The sequence below is a fragment of the Triturus cristatus genome, chromosome 4_2, assembly GCF_964204655.1.
Source record: "Triturus cristatus chromosome 4_2, aTriCri1.1, whole genome shotgun sequence".
Lineage (NCBI taxonomy): Eukaryota > Metazoa > Chordata > Amphibia > Caudata > Salamandridae > Triturus > Triturus cristatus.
Genome location: NC_140586.1, coordinates 964,045,792 through 964,064,284, shown reverse-complemented (window position 1 = coordinate 964,064,284; position 18,493 = coordinate 964,045,792). Strand labels below are relative to the sequence as shown.

Here is an 18,493-nt window from a genome sequence, read left to right as displayed (position 1 = left end):
ACTCAGTAAAGAATGGGCGGTCACAGAGCACCATGTCCAGCTTTAGGCAGACCCAAGTGGACAATATTACAATTAAACAAGAACAGATTGAGGAAACAGAGATGGATCAGGACATGATGCTGTTACTTTAGTTTGAGGAAGTGTATAACAAAGGTAACTCTTCGGGAAGTATATAACAAGGGTAACTCCATCCACACACTTCTTCACAATCCTTTCCTGTTCACATTGGATCAGCTGATGCGCCAACTCATTTCTTTACCTTGTTGCTCACTTGTTATCTTTGCCACTTTCCACAGCCCCCCTGGGGTTGGTTCAAGCATTTCTGGTCTCTTCAAACCTGTAAGATTGGAGCATTATTGTGAATTGAGGTGGATTTTCTATCGCCATAATATCCGCCCATCTCCCTGAGACTAGTGCAGCTACACGGCCTAGTTCCGGCCCGGACACTTTACACAAACTAGAGATTCTTTAGTTCTTCCTAAAGCAGATAAAGTTCGGATCTTGTTACACTTTCAGCTGCAACTCTTTCCAGAATGAGACAAGGCACAGAAACAACAGCAATATCAGTCATTTAGCTCTAAACAGAGTGAATCCACCACAATCAATAGTTGACCTGACATACCCTTGCAGCCAAAAGAGGCGTTCATATTACACAACTGTTGCTTTTTATCCTTTCAATGATATTGAATTGAATTTAATGTTGTCCGTTTAGTGCTGAGGAGGCTACTCTGTGGCCGCGAGAATATTTGGCGGAGCGGAGGAGGTGTAAGTCCATCACCCCCTACCACTCCCCTATACCTGTTTTCTCACTCTACAGGGCTCACTGTTAGCCAAAACAAAGGGAGCGGTTTGAAACCTGTACAGAGCACAAATCGGGTAACAGCCTAATAGTCAAACGACCATTGTTGGCAGTGTGGGATCACAAGCTTCAGTTTTAGAAGCTCACCTGGGAGGTGTAAATGGAGGAGGTGCACCGGTAGGTGCTTATGGGGTACAGACAGAGGAGGGGCAGAGGTAGGTACTAATGAGGTACAAGCAGAGGAGGTGCATGGCTAGATGCTTGTGAGGTACAAACAGAGGCGGTGCAAAGGGAAGTACTTATGAGGTACAAACAGAGGAGGTGCAGAGGTAGGTGCTTATGACATACAAACAGAGGAAGCACACAGGTAGGTGCTTATTGGGTACAAATGGAGGATGTGCACTGGTAGGTGCCTATGGGTACAAACAGAAAAGGTGCAGAGGTATGTGTGTATGAGGTACAAACAGAGGAGGCACACAGCTAGATGCTTGTGAAGTACAAACAGAGGAGGTGCACAGGTAGGTGCTTCTGAGGTACAAACGGAGGAGGCGCACAGCAGGTGCTTATGGGGTACAAATGGAGGCGGTGCACCGGTAGGTGCTTATGGGGTACAAACAGAAAAGGTGCAGATGTAGGTGTGTATGAGGTACAAACAGAGGAGGTGGACATGAAGGTGCTTATGAGGTGCAAACAGAGGAGGTGCACAGGCAGGTGCTTGTGAGGTACAAACAGAGGAGGTGCAGAGGTAAATGCTTATAGGGTACAGAGGAGGTGCACAGGTATGCGCTTAAGAGGTACACACAGAGGAGGTGCACAGATAGTTGCTTATGAGGTACAGAGGAGGCACACAGACAGGTGCTTGTTAGGTATAAAAAGAGGAGGTGCACAGGTATGTGCTTGTGAGGTACAAACAGAGGAGGTGCCCAGGTAGGTGCTTATGAGGTACAAACGGAGGAGGCGGAGGCAGGTTCTTATGAGGTATAAAAAGAGGAGGTGTAGTGGTAGGTGCTTATGAGGTATAAACAGAGGAGGTTCACAGGCATGTCCTTATGAGGTATAAAAAGAGGATGTGCACAGGTAGGTGCTTATGAGGTGCAAACAGAGGAGGCGCACAGACAGGTGCTTATGAGGTATAAAAAGAGGAGGTGTACTGGTATGTGCTTAAGAGGTGCAAACAGAGGAGGCGCACAGGTAGGTGCTTATGAGGTATATGCAAAAGAAACTATTGATGGACAATGCAAACATTCACCCCTAGTCACAAGGATCTTGGTTTAATCCATCATTCCTTCAAGATTTAGGTACCTTTAATATGCCCCAGATCCCTCGTCATCCTCCGTATAACGAGAGCAATAAAACTTACCAAATGCATCCCTTATGGACTCTGGATTAGTGGTCTGTCCTATCCCCGGTTGGATAATGTCTCGCATTATATTGGATGTTGTTTGCTCCCTGGTGCGAATTGCTGGTTGGTGGCCAACCTGTTGATTTAATTCATACACCATTTCCCTTCGTGCTATCGTTTTGCTCACCGCTTTGTCCGTAAATACATTGATAATGGCTGCTTTTGCAAATCGGTATCTGCCGCTGTATTAACACAAGATCTTGACCTTCCTCAACTGCCCTGACCAAATCTTCTCCAACTGCCCCCAGATTATCCTGTAATATTTTTAGGGACTGCTTGACCTGTTTGTCACGATTCAAGGAATATTGCAATGTTTCCCGCCTATTTCTGCTTTCATGGCATCCCATACTACCTCGATGGAGGTACTTCCCTATATTATCTGCCAGAAATATTGGGATCCAGCGTTTCATATGGGTAGAATATTCAGTATCACAGAGTAAAGCTCTCTCGAATGACCAAGACCTCCAGTTAAAATTAGCTACATCTATTTCAATTTATAGTACTAACGGATTATGATCCGATAGTACTCGTGGTAGTTTCGATATATGGCATATTGAATTCAATGAATTTGAAATAAACATATAATCCAATCTTGCATGGTACCTGTGTGGATTAGAAAAAGAGGTGCACGCTGGATCATTTGATCTTAACAATTGCCAACAGTCAACAAAGCCATGAGTCTGACACATGTTCCTTAAGGCTTGAAATACTTTTGACTTTCGTCCCACATATCTCCACCCTCCCTCCAGAGACCAATCACTTGGTAAATTAATATTGTAGTCTCCACATACAATACGTGGGAGTGGCCAGTGAGCGAGTTCACTCGAGATAGTATTCAATACTGTAGGATCATCTCTGTTGCATCCATATAATGTGCACAGTGTTAGTTTCTTCCCCGCCCCATATTGGTATTAAGAGATAGCCCAACGTCCGAATTTATCTGAACATGATCGATTAAACTGTAGTCCCCCTCCTTTAACCAGGATCACCACACCCCGTACCTTAACCCCCTGTGTTGTCGCACTTATCACCCTAAATCCCAGTGTATTTAGAATATGTAGTTGTGACCCATCTATATGTGTCTCCTGGAGGCAAATGATATTAGCACCCATCAATTGTAACCCAAACGCAACTTTCTGTCTTTTCTTTACACCGTTTAAGCCACATATATTCATAGACACCACTCTCAATATCTCCATACCATTTTATGGTGTTGACCTACGACTAACACCTTATCTCCATTAAACCCCGCCACCTTTCCAAAAATTTCTATCCCCTTATAAGAAGTACAGCACAAATGTCTAAACCATCCAAGAAGCAATGTAGGCATAACTTAGTTCCTTTCCTCCCCTGTCTGGAAGTCCCCCCTCCCTCTCCCCCTCACCCCCCACCACAATTAAGGTAACCAGGCTCAGCCATGAGCTCGTGTGAGGACGTCTGTACCAACTCTCCTCTCCCTTAAGCTCCTCCCCCATCGAATGTGCCTTACCAAATACCCATATCCAGAGGAACCATCCTTCAAGCCTACAATTCTTGCTTACAATAGTTACTACATTTTTTTTACAATTTACGATTTACTCCCCCATACTCCCCGCTGCAATATCGTCCAAGAGTTTCTGTGCTTTAATTTCAGAGGTGAAACTGAAATTCTGGCCTTTGTATATCACCTTTAACCTCGCTCGATTTTGTAGGAAAACCACGGTCCCTACAGATTGAAATGGGGTCATTAATTGCCTGAGCCGACCATCTCCTCTCGACCGTAGCGTGTGCAAAATCCGGTTTGGCAAAAACAGAAAAACCTTCAAAGTTCCTTTTGGCATTGGGTCTAAATAAATCATACACGGCTTGTTGAAGCAAGAAGTTACCAAAATAGATCAATATTGCATGGGGTAGAGCTTTTTCTCTGGAGGAATGCCTTGATGGTAAAAGGGGGAATCTGTGAACACGTTGAACTTCTTTGTCCCAATCCCATGTTGGGAGCTCGGGTAGGGAGCCTCTTAGCATGGTTACAATGAACTTTCTTATGTTGTTACCTTCACAGTTTTCAGGAACTCCCTAACAGCCTGAGGTTATTGCGGCGCTGCTGGTTCTCATAGTCCTCAAGCTTTTACATCACATCTTTTATAGTACTGCCCTGCGATGAAGCCTGCGCCTTTCCACTGTGCTTTCAAGCATTTCCGTTCAGTCACTCAGCAATGTCGGAGCAGATCTTCCCCACTTTTCCTATGGAACCTTAAAGTTTCTTAGTTGCAAGTCGTGCCTGTCGATTGTCGGCTTTGACATCATCCTGAAAAGCTCGTAGGGACTGCAATATCAGAGCCAGTGAGGGCTCAGCCGGGTTTACTCGCTTCGTCTGATCTGAGATCCCACCGATATTTTCCGCCGTTCGCTTCTCACCTTCGTCTATTCCCTGCGGGAATAGCATTGATGTTGCTGAATAGTCATTCCTCCTCCGTCTCCTGCTCCCCTGTGATCTTCCAGCGAGCCTTCTTCCCCGACACCCATTTGTTTTTTACTTGAGGTTGTGACTCTCTCTGACTCTTCTGTCAGTGAGAAGAATTTTTCCGCAGGTACATCTGGGGTCAAGCAGTCGGCTTCCATATCCCCGTTTGGTCCTCAGTGCCTCCCAGAGTATATGGCCCATTTTTGCCAGCCACAGCTGTTACTCTGTTCTCCTGTTCGCTCTTAGCTGTACCAGAAATACCCGCGTCCAACATCCGGGATTGAGTACCCTGCATTAATGCGTCTTTACTTGGGCTAGTATGTACAGCATGCACTTGTGCCTCTATAATGGTATTATCACCATTTGCCTGCCATGGAGTCGAGTTTCCCCCATCCGTGACGTCTGACCTTTTACTTTGTCCAGTGGGCGTTCGCACTGCGGATGTTATTGCCTGGTCAGTTTCTGATACATGGTCGCTTCTAATCCTGTCCATATCACCATTGCCATTATTTTTGTTATTGCTGAGGTCCTTTTGTGTCTCCATTTTTAGGGGCCCCTTCCCCACCGGAAGCTATGGGCGAGACGATGTTTACAATGGATGGTTGTGCTTCCTCTACATCAGTGGATGGTTTAGTTCGCCATAAGTTTGTTTTTCCAGAAAGTTCAGTTTTCTCATGTTCGATTTCCCCTTGCTTGTCTCCTTTATTTGGCCGTAGATCCCCTTTTTTGAGATCTATTTTAAATCAGAGACCTCCCGCTGTAACTGTACAGCGGTAGCGCTCACTCGTTGCTTTCCCCTGCCTCGAGCAGCGATTGCCACTGGCTCGCTGTTACGCTCGGGCTCCGTGTCTAACAGCGCTCCTGCCGATAGCGTGTTGCCATCTCCAGGCAACCACTGCGAGCCGTAGGCGTGCCCTGAACCTGTTGCTGCCATCGGCAGAAGCCACATTAGGGCCTCCCAGCGTCCCTGACAGAAGTTCCCTTTAGCTCTGCAGGAATGCCCTCGCTGTCCGACTTGATGGAAAGTTGGAGAAATCCACCGGAGCACAGCATGCCCGTCGCGGACTTCCCCGCAGCTCCAATGCATACTCTTGTGCTCCATCCGGGATGTTTACAGCGAAGAGGGGGAGAGAGGTAAGCGGTGGCTCCTACTCAGACGCCATATTGCCCAGAATTGTGCTAGTAACAAATTTGTGATGATGTTTGAAGAATTTTTTAAGGATACGTTGGGGCGTATGAAAAGCTATAGTCATCGTATTAAGTTGAAGCTTGGTGCCAAGCCAGTTGTAGCTAAGGTGAGGAGGATTCCTTTAAGTGTGCAGGATGCCATGAATTAGGTAATCACCAGGTTAATGGATTCTGGATTGATTGAGCCTGTGGAGGCAACGGAGTGGTTTGCTTCAATTTTGGTGGCCAAGAAGAGTGATAATGAGATTCGCTTATGTGTGGATCTTCAAGCACACAATATGGAGGTGGTGGTGGATAAATTCCCACTCTCCAATATTGATGAGGTCATGTCAACTCTGGATAGGGCATTTTAATGTAACATTCTTGACCTAGCATCCGCCTACCATCAGGTGCCTTTGGATAAAAGTTCACAGGAGTTGACAGCATTCATAACTCCCATGGGGGCTTTTAAGTTCGTAGGGATGCCATTAGGTTTGGTGTCGGCGGCTGCCGTCTTTCAAAGGATCATGAATGATATTGTCAAGGGAACTGCAGGTGTTCGTTGTTACCAGGATGATGTGTTGGTTTATGGGAAGACTATTGAAGAGCATGATGATAGAGTGGTGAAGGTTTTGGAGAGGCTATTAAAGGCAGGGTTCACGCTACGTTGTGAGAAATGTAAATATGGAGTAACTAAGGATGACTATCTGGGTCATCACATATCAAGCAGTGGGGTTAAGTCAAATAAGGATTTGTTTGACACTATAACACAATTGAAAGATCCATGTTCTAAGGAAGAGATGGCCTCATTTTTGGGTATGGCTGAGTTTAATAGCAAGTTTGTAAAGAAGTGCTGCGACAGTTCTTCATTCCTTCATGGAGGCAGAGTCTGGTGTCTTCGGGACTCTTCGTGAGTGAGAGAATGAGCTGGGTGTCATCGGCGTAGGATACTATGCTGAGCCCATGCTGTCTGACGATGGCGGCGAGGGGGGCCATGTAGATGTTATAGAGCGTGGGGCTGAGTGATGATCCTTGGGGAACTCCGCAGTTGGTGTTGGTGGGAGCGGAGAAGAAGGAAGGGAGTCTAATCCTCTGGGTTGTGCCAGAGAGAAAGGATTGGATCCAGTCGAGGGCGGTTCCTTGTATCCCTGCGTCGTGAAGTCTGGCTGCGAGCGTGCGATGTGACACGGTGTCGAAGGCTGCAGATAGGTCTAGAAGGATGAGGGCCGCAGTGTGTGCCTGGTCGAGTAGCATGCAGATGTCGTCAGAGGCGGCGAGGAGGGCAGGCTCGGTGCTGTGGTTGCTGCAGACACCAGACTGGGAGGCGTCTAGGATGGAGTTCTCTTCGATGAAGGTGTCAGCTGGGCGTTGACGAGCCTCTCAGTGACTTTGGCCACGAAGGGGAGGAGCGAGATGGGCCGGTAGTTTTTCAGGTCCGTTGGGTCGGCCGTGGGTTTCTTGAGGAGGGGTTTAATCTCCGCCCATTGCCAGTCATCTGGGAAGATGCCAGATCTGAAGGAGGTGCTGATGGTCCGTCCTAGTTCGGGTGCGATGGCCGCGGCGGCTCTGTGGAATATGTGCGGTGGGCAGGGGTCAGTTGGGGCTCCTGAGTGGGTTTTCTTCATGGTCGAGGTGATGTGTTCAAAGGTGGCGGGATTCCAGGTGATGGTGGTCGGCTTATCAGCGGTGGTGAGGAGGGGGGTGGTGTCCAGTGTCTGTTCGCTGAAGCTGTCATAGAGGGCCTTGATCTTTCGATGGAAGTAGTAGCTGAGCTTGTCGCAGAGTTCCAGGGAGGGTGTTACGTCTGTGAATTCACTGTGGGGTTTGGTGAACTGCTGTATGACGTGAACAGTTCCTTGGCGTTGGTCACGTTGGTCTGGACTTTGTCTCTTATGAAGGTCCATTTGGTGTCTCTTATGCGCTGCTGGTATTCCTTCAGGGCGCTCCTGTGGTTGTTCCGTACTCACAGTGAACAAGGATAGCCCAAGGCTTCAGGTTATTGGAGAGATAGTGAGGGAGACAATGTACTGATCACCCACAGTGAACAAGGATAGCTCGAGGCTCGTTCCTTCTTCCTAGTATTTAAGTGGTCACGTGATACCTTCCAGGGTTAGCTGTCAGATGTCTCAACGCTTCCCTAAAGGTATGTCAAGCCACAGCCAGCTGCGCTATTTTCACCCTGTCGGTTAGTGATTAGCTGTTTCCTTCCCATGTAATTAATCTAAGTCACTGGCTGTCGGGTTCAAGTTTCCACCCGAACCTTATCTCATTTACATGTACGATCATTCTGCCACAATGATTTAACCTTTTCTGTATTCTCCGACCCCTTGCGGTCTTAGCCTGTCGGTTTCAAATGCCTTGCCCCCGCGCTGCTCACAATCCTGCAAGCCTTGATTCCCGTATTGACACGGCACTGTTTTCCATTTTGACTGCGAGCGAATTCCGGTTGCCATACACTGGAACGCACGCGTATTTACACATTCACTGCAAACCAATTAGCAATCAAAGTATCGCCGTTTTCACTCGGCACTAACTTTTATTAATTTCTCTCCCCCCTTTTCAAATCACTGAGCATTTGGCACGTTTCCCAACATTTATCCATTAGTTTAAGCGCGCCCATTATACCGACCTCTCAGGTTTCTACTACAAAATTCTTCTCCCCTTACGTCTTCGGTCTCAGCCACAGGTTACTTCTGAACCTTCTGTGCCGCGCTACTAATCAGCCTACCCTAGTTACTGTCTACATATGGTAATTCTCCATGGTGAGTACACACTTACCTTTAGTTTTTAAAGCCCTCTTCTCCTTCAGCCACCAATACGAATCCTGACCCTAGCGATGGCTTTCTTGTTTTCCTCCTTATAGGAGCACAACAGGCCCATTCTCTCATCTCCCAGCATAAAGGTCTACGGCTGACGCCGGTAAATTTTGCTCAAAATGTTTTTACAACAAAATCATCCCTTTTTTCCTCCCTCTTTTCAGACACACCACAAATTATTCATATTGATTTCCCTAGGTGCTACCCCTTTACCCTCTGGTCCTGAAGATGACCCCACTTCCAAGACTCACAGTTTGCTAGTCCCCCATAGGTGTCGAAACATCGACATTCCTTTTCCTTGTATCTCAAACCTGGATGACAGTGATACTATAACTGCATCTGCTGTTTATGTTATTACATTTAATGTATTTGCCAGAAATCTGGCCGGATAGGTTTCATGAATTGTATGTGGATGTATATAGATGCACTACCTTTCCCTTGCACCTCACCTGCACTGACCCTCAACTCCTCACTTATCACTTTGTATGCACCTGTCTTGATCAAGAATTTTGAAAGTACAATTCAGTCTGTCTTTTTGAACTTTGATCCTTGTGACAACCGCAGCCTAATGGATTAAATAACGGTGATTCATCGCATTCAATTGTTTGGTGTTGTCTTAACTCATATTTAATCACTACATCAGAGCAGGACATTGTGATTCATCAGGTTAGCAGAGATCTCTAAATATGGACATAGTGATCCATCAGGGTAGCAGAGATCTCTAAATATAGAGACAGTGATCCATCAGAGTAGGGGATATCTCTAAATATGGAGATAGTGATCCATCAGAGTAGCAGAGATCTATAAATATGGAGACAGTGACCCATCAGGGTAGGGGAAATCTCAAAATATGGAGACAGTGATCTATAAGGGTAGGGGGGATCTCTAAATATGGAGATAGTGATTCATCAGGGTAGAGGAAATCTAAAAATATGGAGACAGTGATCCATCAGGGTAGGGGAGATCCCTAAATATGGAGATAGTAATTCATCAGGGTAGCAGAGATCTCTGAATATGGAGATAGTAATCCATTAGTGTAGCAGAGATCTCTATATATGGAGATACTAATCCATCAGAGTAACAGATCTCTAGAATTGAGATAGAGAGCTATCAGGCTAAGAGAGATGTGAAAATATGGAGACAGTGATCTGTCAGAGTGGCAGAGATCTCTAAACATGGAGACAGTGATCCATCAGGGTAACAGAGCTTTAAAAGTGAGATAGTGATCTATCAGGCTAGCAGAGATCTCTAAATATGGAGATACTAATCCATCAGGGTAGCAGATCTCTACAATTGAGATAGTGATCTATCAGGCTAGCAGAGATCTCTAAACATGGAAACAGTGATCCATCAGGGTAGCAGAGATCTTCAAATATGGAGATAGTGACCCATCAGGGTAATGGAGATCTCTAAATATAGAGATAGTGATCCCTCAGGGCAGCAGAGATCTCTAAATATGGGGACAGTGATCCATTAGGGCAGCGAAGATCTCTAAATATGGAGACAGTGATCCATCAGGGTAGCAGAGATCTCCAAATATGAGATAGTGATCCATTAGAGTAGCAGAGATCTCTAAAATGGAGATAGTGTGTCAGGATCCTAAGGAGAATTCCTGCCAACCATTCCACAATTGCCAGCCTTGTTACTCGTAGTGGAATCAAACGACAAAAGAGACCAAAGAATAAGAAATGGAAACTGAGCTGGCAGCGTTGGAATTGTAAGATGTCTGCCAGCCTAGTTCTCCTAACTGCGCACTAGTGTTTTTCTCCATAGAATTGTAAACGGAATGTGAGGTGCGCGCTGCTAACGGAATGCGCACTTCACCCGAAGAATTTCAAGAAGCAGGAACTTCCTTGAGTTCTCGTGGGTTAGTTAGTCAGGTAGTTTGTTGCTGGTGTCCCTTAGTTCCTCTTCGGCAACGCAGCGTTGAAAAGAGTGTTCCAGGAACAGTGTCTCGGTCTCCTGAGCCTTTCTCAGTCGGAGCCCGTTTCCTGAGGTTTGGTAGTGTTTCTGACTGGGGCTTGCTCGTTATAAATAACCCTCGTCAGAGTTCTTTACATTGTGTCCAGAGTTAACCAACTGAATTACAGTAGTTCTTGGCAGCAACTATCTGAAATTCTCAAATCTCCCTAAATAAAGAAAAGAAAGAAAAGACGACCATTCAGAACTTACCTTACAGATCTTTCGGCAGTCTTCCGCTGGTATTCGACCTTTTGGAACACGCAAGTATTCTCTGAAATTTCCAAACAAAGAAATAATTGAACATATGTTCTCAACAACTAATGCAAGAGATATCACTTATAATACATTTTAAAATCTAGAAGAAAAGAATTGAAAACTGAATAATTAATTACAGAAGAGGAGCTATAGCCAACATTGTAATTGGGTATGTGGTAATGTGAATTGGAGTATTAAGAAATATAATATAGAAACTAATAGCAGCTAGAATAGTTAGAGAGGGAGTTTTACATCATCTGTTATGCTTGTTTTTTCTTTCAGTTCCATATCCTCCTAGAAGAAAAGGACTATGCTTGGGATAGTCAATTGATGAAAGGAAGATTCTAGAAGAGGGAACCATAGAGTGTAGGCTGTCTCTTCTTTTACTCCCCAGCCCCTTTCCACCGTTTGGAACGCTTCTGTGCTATATATTGCTTGGAGGAGGTGGAGAGCGTTCCGAGTGGGGGCATTGGGAAAAGCCTTCATTCTGATCCTGTGCAAAATGGAGATAGTGATCCATCAGGGTAGACAGGATTTCTAAATATGGAGATAGTGATCCACCAGGGTACACAAGATCTCTAAATATGGAGACAGTGATCCATCAGGGTAGTAGAGATCTCTAAATATGGAAAGAACTCTGACATTTTCCTAACAATACAAGATCATTTTAAAGTGGGAGTCCTGTAACATCATAAGAGCTACTCTGTGCCTACAGGCCTCTTGCTGACAATGCAAGCTCTTGGACCTCTGCCTGTGACCTGGAGGTCTACACCAAGCATGCCTTCTTATCAGACATTGGACTACTGTCCCTGCCTTGGGTAAGACACATGAGCGGTGGAGGCAGAAAAACAAGGTTGTGAATTCACAGATCAGACCTTTTCCATCTGTGACAATGAAAACATGGTCTACTGACCTCTCTCAAGTAAACGTTCTGCTGTTGAGCGAGACGCAGAAATGTGAGCTGGAAATCCGGTTGCTTATTGAGTCTGTATGTGTGTAGGGTGAGTGTATAGCAAAGATATGGTGTTAGGACTCAGTGTGTGTGTGTGCGGTGAGTGTGTAGCACAGCAATGGTAGTAGGACTCCGTGTTTGTATGCATGTTTAGTGAGTGTGTAGCACAGATATGGTTGTAGGATTCTGTGTATGTATTATGTGCAGTGAGTGTAAAGCACAGATATGGCAGTAGGACTCTGCGTGTACATGTATGTATAGTGAATGTGTAGCACAGCTATGGTGGTAGGGTCCTGCGTGTGTATGTATGTGCAGTGAGTGTATAGCACATATATGGCGGTAGTGCTCTGTGTGTGCATGTATGTGTAGTTAGTGTGTAGCACAGATATGGTGGTAGGACTCTGTGTAGGTATGTGTAGTGAGTGTGTAGAACAGATATGGTGGTAGGACTGTGTATGTATGTGTAGTGAGTGTGTAGCACAGATATGGTGGTAGGACTTTGTGTGTGTATGTGTGTAGTGAGTGTGTAGCGCAGATATGAATGTAGGACTCTGTGTGCATGTATGTGTAGCACAGCTATGGTCGTAGGACTCTTCGTGTCTATGTATGTGGAGTGAATGTATAGCACACATTTTGCAGTAGTACTCTGCGTGTGCATGTATGTGTAGTGAGTGTGTAGCACAGATATGGTGGTACGACTGTGTATGTATGTGTAGTGAGTGTGTAGAACAGATATGATGGTAGGACTCTGTGTGTCCATGCATGTGTAGAGCGTATGTGGCACAGATATGGTGGTAGGACTCTGTGTGTGCATGCATGTGTAGTGAGTGTGTAGCACAGATATGATGGTAGGACTCTGTGATGTGTAGTGAGTGTGCATCACAGATATGGTGGTTGGAATATGTGTGTGTATGTATGTGTAGTGAGTATGTTTCACAGCTATGGAGGTAGGACTCTGTGTGATGTGCAGTGAGTGTGTAGCACAGCTATGGTGGTACGACTGTGAGTGTATGTATGTGTAGAGAGTGTGTAACATAGATATTGCAGTTGGACTCTGCATGTGTATGTATATGTAGTAAGTGTGTACCAGATATGGTGGTAGGTCTGTGTGTGTATGTATGTGTAGTGAGTGTGTAGCACAGATATGGTGGTTGGAATCTGTGTGTGTGTATGTGTAGTGAGTGTGTTTCACAGCTATGGCGGTAGGACTCTGTCTGATGTGCAGTGAGTGTGTAGCACAGCTATGGCGGTAGGACTCTGTCTGATGTGCAGTGAGTGTGTAGCACAGCTATAGTGGTAGGACTCTGTGAGTGTATGTGTGTGTAGAGAGTGTTTAGCACAGATATTTCGGTTGGACTCTGTGTGTATGTATGTGTAGTAAGATTGTAGCACAGATAGGGTGGTAGGACTCTGTGTATGTATGTGTAGTGACTGTGTAGCACAGATATGGTGGTAGGACTTTGTGTGAGTATGTATGTGTAGGGAGTGTGTAGCACAGATAAGGATGTAGAACTCTGTGTGTGTATGTATGTGCAGTGAGTGTATAACACAGATATGGCAGTAGGACTCTGCATGTGCATGTATGTGTAGTGAGTATGTAGCACAGGTATGGTGGTAGGTCTGTGTGTGTATGTATGTGTAGTGACTGTGTAGCACAGATATGGTGGTAGGACTTTGTGTGAGTATGTATGTGTAGGGAGTATGTAGCACAGATATGGATGTAGAACTCTGTGTGTGTATGTATGTGCAGTGAGTGTATAACACAGATTTGGCAGTAGGACTCTGCATGTGCATGTATGTGTAGTGAGTGTGTAGCTCAGAGACGGTCGTAGGACTTTGTGTGGGTATGTGTGTAGTGAGTGTGTAGCGCAGTGAGGATGTAGGACTCTGTGTGTGTATGTATGTATGTATGTATAGTGAGTGTGTAGCACAGATATGGACGTAGGACTCTGTATGTGTATGTGCAGTGAGCATGTAGTGCAGTAAGGATATAGTACTCTGTGTGGGTGTATGCATGTATAGTGAGTGTGTAGCACATAAATGGTGGTAGCACTTTGTGTGTGGATGTATGTGGAGTAATTGTGAAGCAGAGATATGGTGGATGGAATTTGTGTGTGTATGTATGTGAAGTGAGTGTTTCACAGCTATGGCAGTAGGACTCTGTGTGATGTGCAGTGAGTGTGTAGCACAGCTATGGTGGTAGGAGTCTGTGAGTGTATGTATGTGTAGAGAGTGTGTAGCACATATATTGCAGTTGGACTCTGTGTGTTTGTATATGTAGTGAGTGTGTAGCACAGATATGGTGGTAGGACTCTGTATGTATGTGTAGTGAGTGTGGAGCACAGAAATGGATGTAGAACTCTGTGTTTGTATGTATGTGTAGTGAGTGTGCAGCACAGCTATGACCGTAGGATGTGTGTGTGTGTGTGTGTATGTGTAGTAGGACGCTGTGTATGTATGTGTAGTTAGTGTGTAGCACAGATATTGTGGTAGGACGCTGTGTATGTATGTGTAGTGAGTGCGTAGCACAGATATGGTGGTAGGACTCTGTGTATGTATGTGTAGTGAGTGTGTAGCACAGATATGGTGGTAGGACGCTGTGTATGTATGTGTAGTGAGTGTGAAACACAGATATGGTGGTAGGACGCTGTGTATGTATGTGTAGTGAGTGTGTAGCACAGATATGGTGGTAGGACGCTGTGTATGTATGTGTAGTGAGTGTGTAGCACAGATATGGTGGTAGGACTCTGTATGTATGTGTAGTGAGTGTGTAGCACAGATATGGTGGTAGGACGCTGTGTATGTATGTGTAGTGAGTGTGAAACACAGATATGGTGGTAGGACGCTGTGTATGTATGTGTAGTGAGTGTGTAGCACAGATATGGTGGTAGGACGCTGTGTATGTATGTGTAGTGAGTGTGTAGCACAGATATGGTGGTAGGACGCTGTGTATGTATGTGTAGTTAGTGTGTAGCACAGATATGGTGGTAGGACTCTCTGTGTATGTATGTGTAGTGAGTTTGTAGCACAGATATCACATGTGAGAAGCAGACCTGGTATATGATGTCCACAAATGTAAGCAGGCGCCCTGCAACATTCCAGACAATCCTTATGGTGATTTAAGAGGTCTTGGACAACCTTAAAAAGCTCTCTAAGTGGCAGCTGTGGAGATCAGCCTTCAGGCTTAGTCCAGAAGGAGTGTAATGGAGCTTGTTTTACCAGAATTAAATCTTATACCATAGATTAAGTGAAAAAGAACCACACAAGGTATTTATAAAAATAAGTATTTATTATATAATACTCTCTAACGAGTTTAGATATCTCCTACCCGAGATAAACACAATACTTTTTTTTACAATACAGTAAATAGCACAGAATACATAGTGGACCACTGGGAGGCGGGGCCAAACTATATACTAAAAAAGGGGTATAAGAACCATGACTCGGGTCAAGACAATGTCAAGAGGACATAGAAGTGCTGGGAACCCAAGGAACCACCAAAGGTGAGTGACTAGCAACCCCACGGAGCGAGTGTGCAGTGTGGGAACACAACCGCACACTCCCTACAACGCTACGTGTAAGTCGCGGTTGGATTTTAAAAGATTAAGGACCCTTCCCAGTGGACCCTGAAGAAACCCCATGGAAGACAGAAGGTTGGAGAGCCACCCCACCCATGGATACCCTAGTACCCACATTACCTACACCAGGGAAGCTGGTTGCATAGGTGTGAAGTGATGTCGGAAACCGCTGTCGAACCCAATGGAGGACTTCAGGAAAGTGCAGCTGCTGACGAAGGAGAAAGTGTCCAGGGGAATCCGAAGGTGGATTCTAGTTGAGAGGTACCTGCAAGCAGAGGGGACAGAGTCTGTCACTCAGGAGTGACCAGGAGATCTGGAAGACGAATGCCCACCAATGTCAGGAGTTGCAGGAGCGTTGATTAGGACATTGACTCTGCACCTGAGAGGACCAGGCGATGCTGAGGAAGACCAGGAGCCATGTAAGAGCTGTCTCATGTCGGATGTCAAATGCTGAAGGGTCGGTGTCCGGCGCGAGCACCAACAAGCCATAGCAAGTGCAACCCACGCAGAAGTTGAAGAAAGTGCAATGTTGGCACCAGCAAGGTCCAGGGGACTCACCACAAGCAGGGAAGTCAGGGTAGGCCCAGAACAATCAGGGGAGAACAAAAGTTACCCTCAAATGGACACACAAGCTGGAGGCCCTGGAGCTGCGAGACGACCTCAAGGTGGGCACGATGCACAACGGTGCTGTGAGGCCAAAGATTCTGGTCACTGGAAGTGCTCAGGGTTGGGGCTACTTGGAGCCCGAAGATCTTCTTGGAAGGAAGTCAACAAGGCTTTGCAACTGCAAGTTAGCACAGTGCAAGGGGGTTCGGTTATTGCAACCCCCACGAGGGATACTGGCCTCAAACTTGGTGAGAGGGCATGGCAGACCTCCAGAGCTGTGGAGAACAACAACCTGTGTTGCAGAACCTTTCAGAGTCCGGAGGAGCTCAGGATCAGCAGACCGGTCGACTTAGATGCGGTGCCTGCAAATGCAGGGAAGTGACTCCACTGCAAGGGAGAGTCCTGCAGGTGTCTTTGATGCCCACAGGCCTTGGAAGGTTCCTGTATGGTGCACAGGCACAGACAATGCAGCAGACTGGAAGGGAGATGAAGTTGAGCCTAAACTAAGGCCAGAGTGCCCAGACAGTAGAGGAAGAAGTGGTGTCTGATCTGAATCTTGTCCCATGACGAATCTAGGGACCCACCCACAGGTAAGCCCTCAAGTACCCTTAGGAAAGGGTTGGGACGATTCAGGGGACCCTCCCAGGTGAGGGTCTGGATGGGGGGGGAGGTTGCTCCCATGTGCTTTGTCCAGTTTCGCACCAGAGCAGGAGCCAACGGCTTCCAGAGCTGGTTTAAACTGGACTATGCATGGGGACACCAAATACACCCCTCATGCAGAATGAGTGGTGCTGGCAAGCACACTCACCCGGCTCCAATACACTAAATGCTGTCATTGTTCTGCCTTCCCCTGGTCGAGCTTGGCTCAGCAGCTGGAGGGCAGAATCATGTCTCTTGCCGGCAGCCACCATTTTGTGCTGTCCGGGTCTAGAAGGCTGGTACCAGGAATACTGAGAGCCTAACGGAGGGATCTTCCAGTACTTAGAAAAATACCTACACACCGTTTACATTGTGGGAGGTATGATTCCAACATGTTTGATGCCAAACATGATAGGATTAGTTGCAGCCGTTTTCTAGATGGTCATCGCGTTATTACATGGTGCCCCTCTATATAGTATATGGCTGCTTCACTTACAACCCGGGAGAATGGACTCCGTAGGCTGTAAGGGTGTCTTCCTCAAGCAGGGGCACCCTTTCACTTAGAACCAAGCACCCTGCCCTCAGGATTGTTAAGGCCTGCTATATGGGTGACTTATAGATTTTAAGTGCAGTGACCCTAGATATAGGAAACCTATATCTTTAGTAAGTGCTGCTAGCACCAGCTTACACAGGCTGCAATGGCAGGCCTGTAGTTCCATTTTGAATGGTCTCCGATAGGTGGCATAATGCATGCTTCAGCCCATGGGGGACCTCTGGGTTGCATAGGCCCTTGGTACCTTACTACCATATACTAGGGACTGATGAGGGTAACACAGTATCCAATCTGGGGTGTACCTAAGTACTGAACACAACAATTTATGGAAGAAAGCAGATAAACTGGGGTCCTGATTAGCAGGACCCTAGTCAAGAACAGCATCACATCAAGCAAAAAGAGGGGTTAACCATAGAAGCAGATCCTACTTTCCTACATGGCGATAGGACTCTGTGTGAGTATGTATGTATAGTGAGTGTGTAGCACTGATATTGTAGTAGCGCTCTGTGTGAGTATGCATGTGTAGTGAGTGTGTAGCACAGATATGGTGGTTGGAATCTGTGTGTGTATGTATGTGTAGCGAGTGTGTAGCGCAGCTATGGTGGTAGGACTGTGAGTGTATGTACGTGTAGTGAGTGTGTAGGACAGTTATGGTGGTTGTATGAGTTTCAACCTTGTGTAAGAGCTTACCTGTGTGACCCCCTCATGCACTTTCTTCCATCCTGTCGCTGTTAGGGGTTCATCCATTGCAGGGTCCCATTTTGTGTGAATTGGAAGGGGACCGGTGGGAAAATCTTCCTCAAGCGCTCTGTCTATATGTGACAACAGTCTACGTCCTCCCGCCAGGTTGGATATCGTCTGTGGGACTGTCGTAACGGGTGGCTCTTGCGGAAATACCGGCCACAGTTCTCAGGCCACTGCGGACATTTTCGCATATTGCAGTAATTGCCTTCTGGCAAGCTCAAACTGGTTCTCTGCCTCCTCGCTTGTTATAAACTGCTCAGCGTTATATGTCTCCCATCATGTGGCAGCCTCTATCCATTTATTAATTGTCATTGTTTGCCCTGTCCTTTTGAAGAACAGTAGAGCATCTGGGGCATAGGGCGCTCGTTTGACTACCTTCTGTACAGCAGTTTCCCAGATCGCAGCAACATGCCTGATAATGTATGGGAAGGATTCGGGCACCCCAGACCCGGTCATGAGGAGCTCCGGGAGAGGGGTTCCCTCGTGTGTACCTGCTAACAGCTGTTTCTCCCAGTTCTCCCGTTCATCCAACCAGTGCACGGCATGATGCAGTTGTGTAGCCATGTAATATACTTCT

The 18,493-nt window shown here is 46.2% G+C and overlaps 1 protein-coding gene across 2 annotated transcripts in view; it reads right to left on the bottom strand.

Annotated features, from left to right (window-relative positions):
* The window catches only part of LOC146839149 (uncharacterized), a 258,618-nt gene that overhangs the window by 200,544 nt on the left and 39,581 nt on the right, over positions 1-18,493 (bottom strand). The window contains exons 3-5 of one of the 2 annotated variants that reach the window (XM_085603194.1): positions 15,499-15,639; positions 10,800-10,860; positions 260-337 (exon numbers count right to left, since the gene is read on the bottom strand). The gene's annotated coding sequence lies outside the window, so the exon portion shown is untranslated. The remainder of the gene's footprint in view (positions 1-259; positions 338-10,799; positions 10,861-15,498; positions 15,640-18,493) is intronic. The other variant, XM_085603195.1, reaches the window with a different exon arrangement.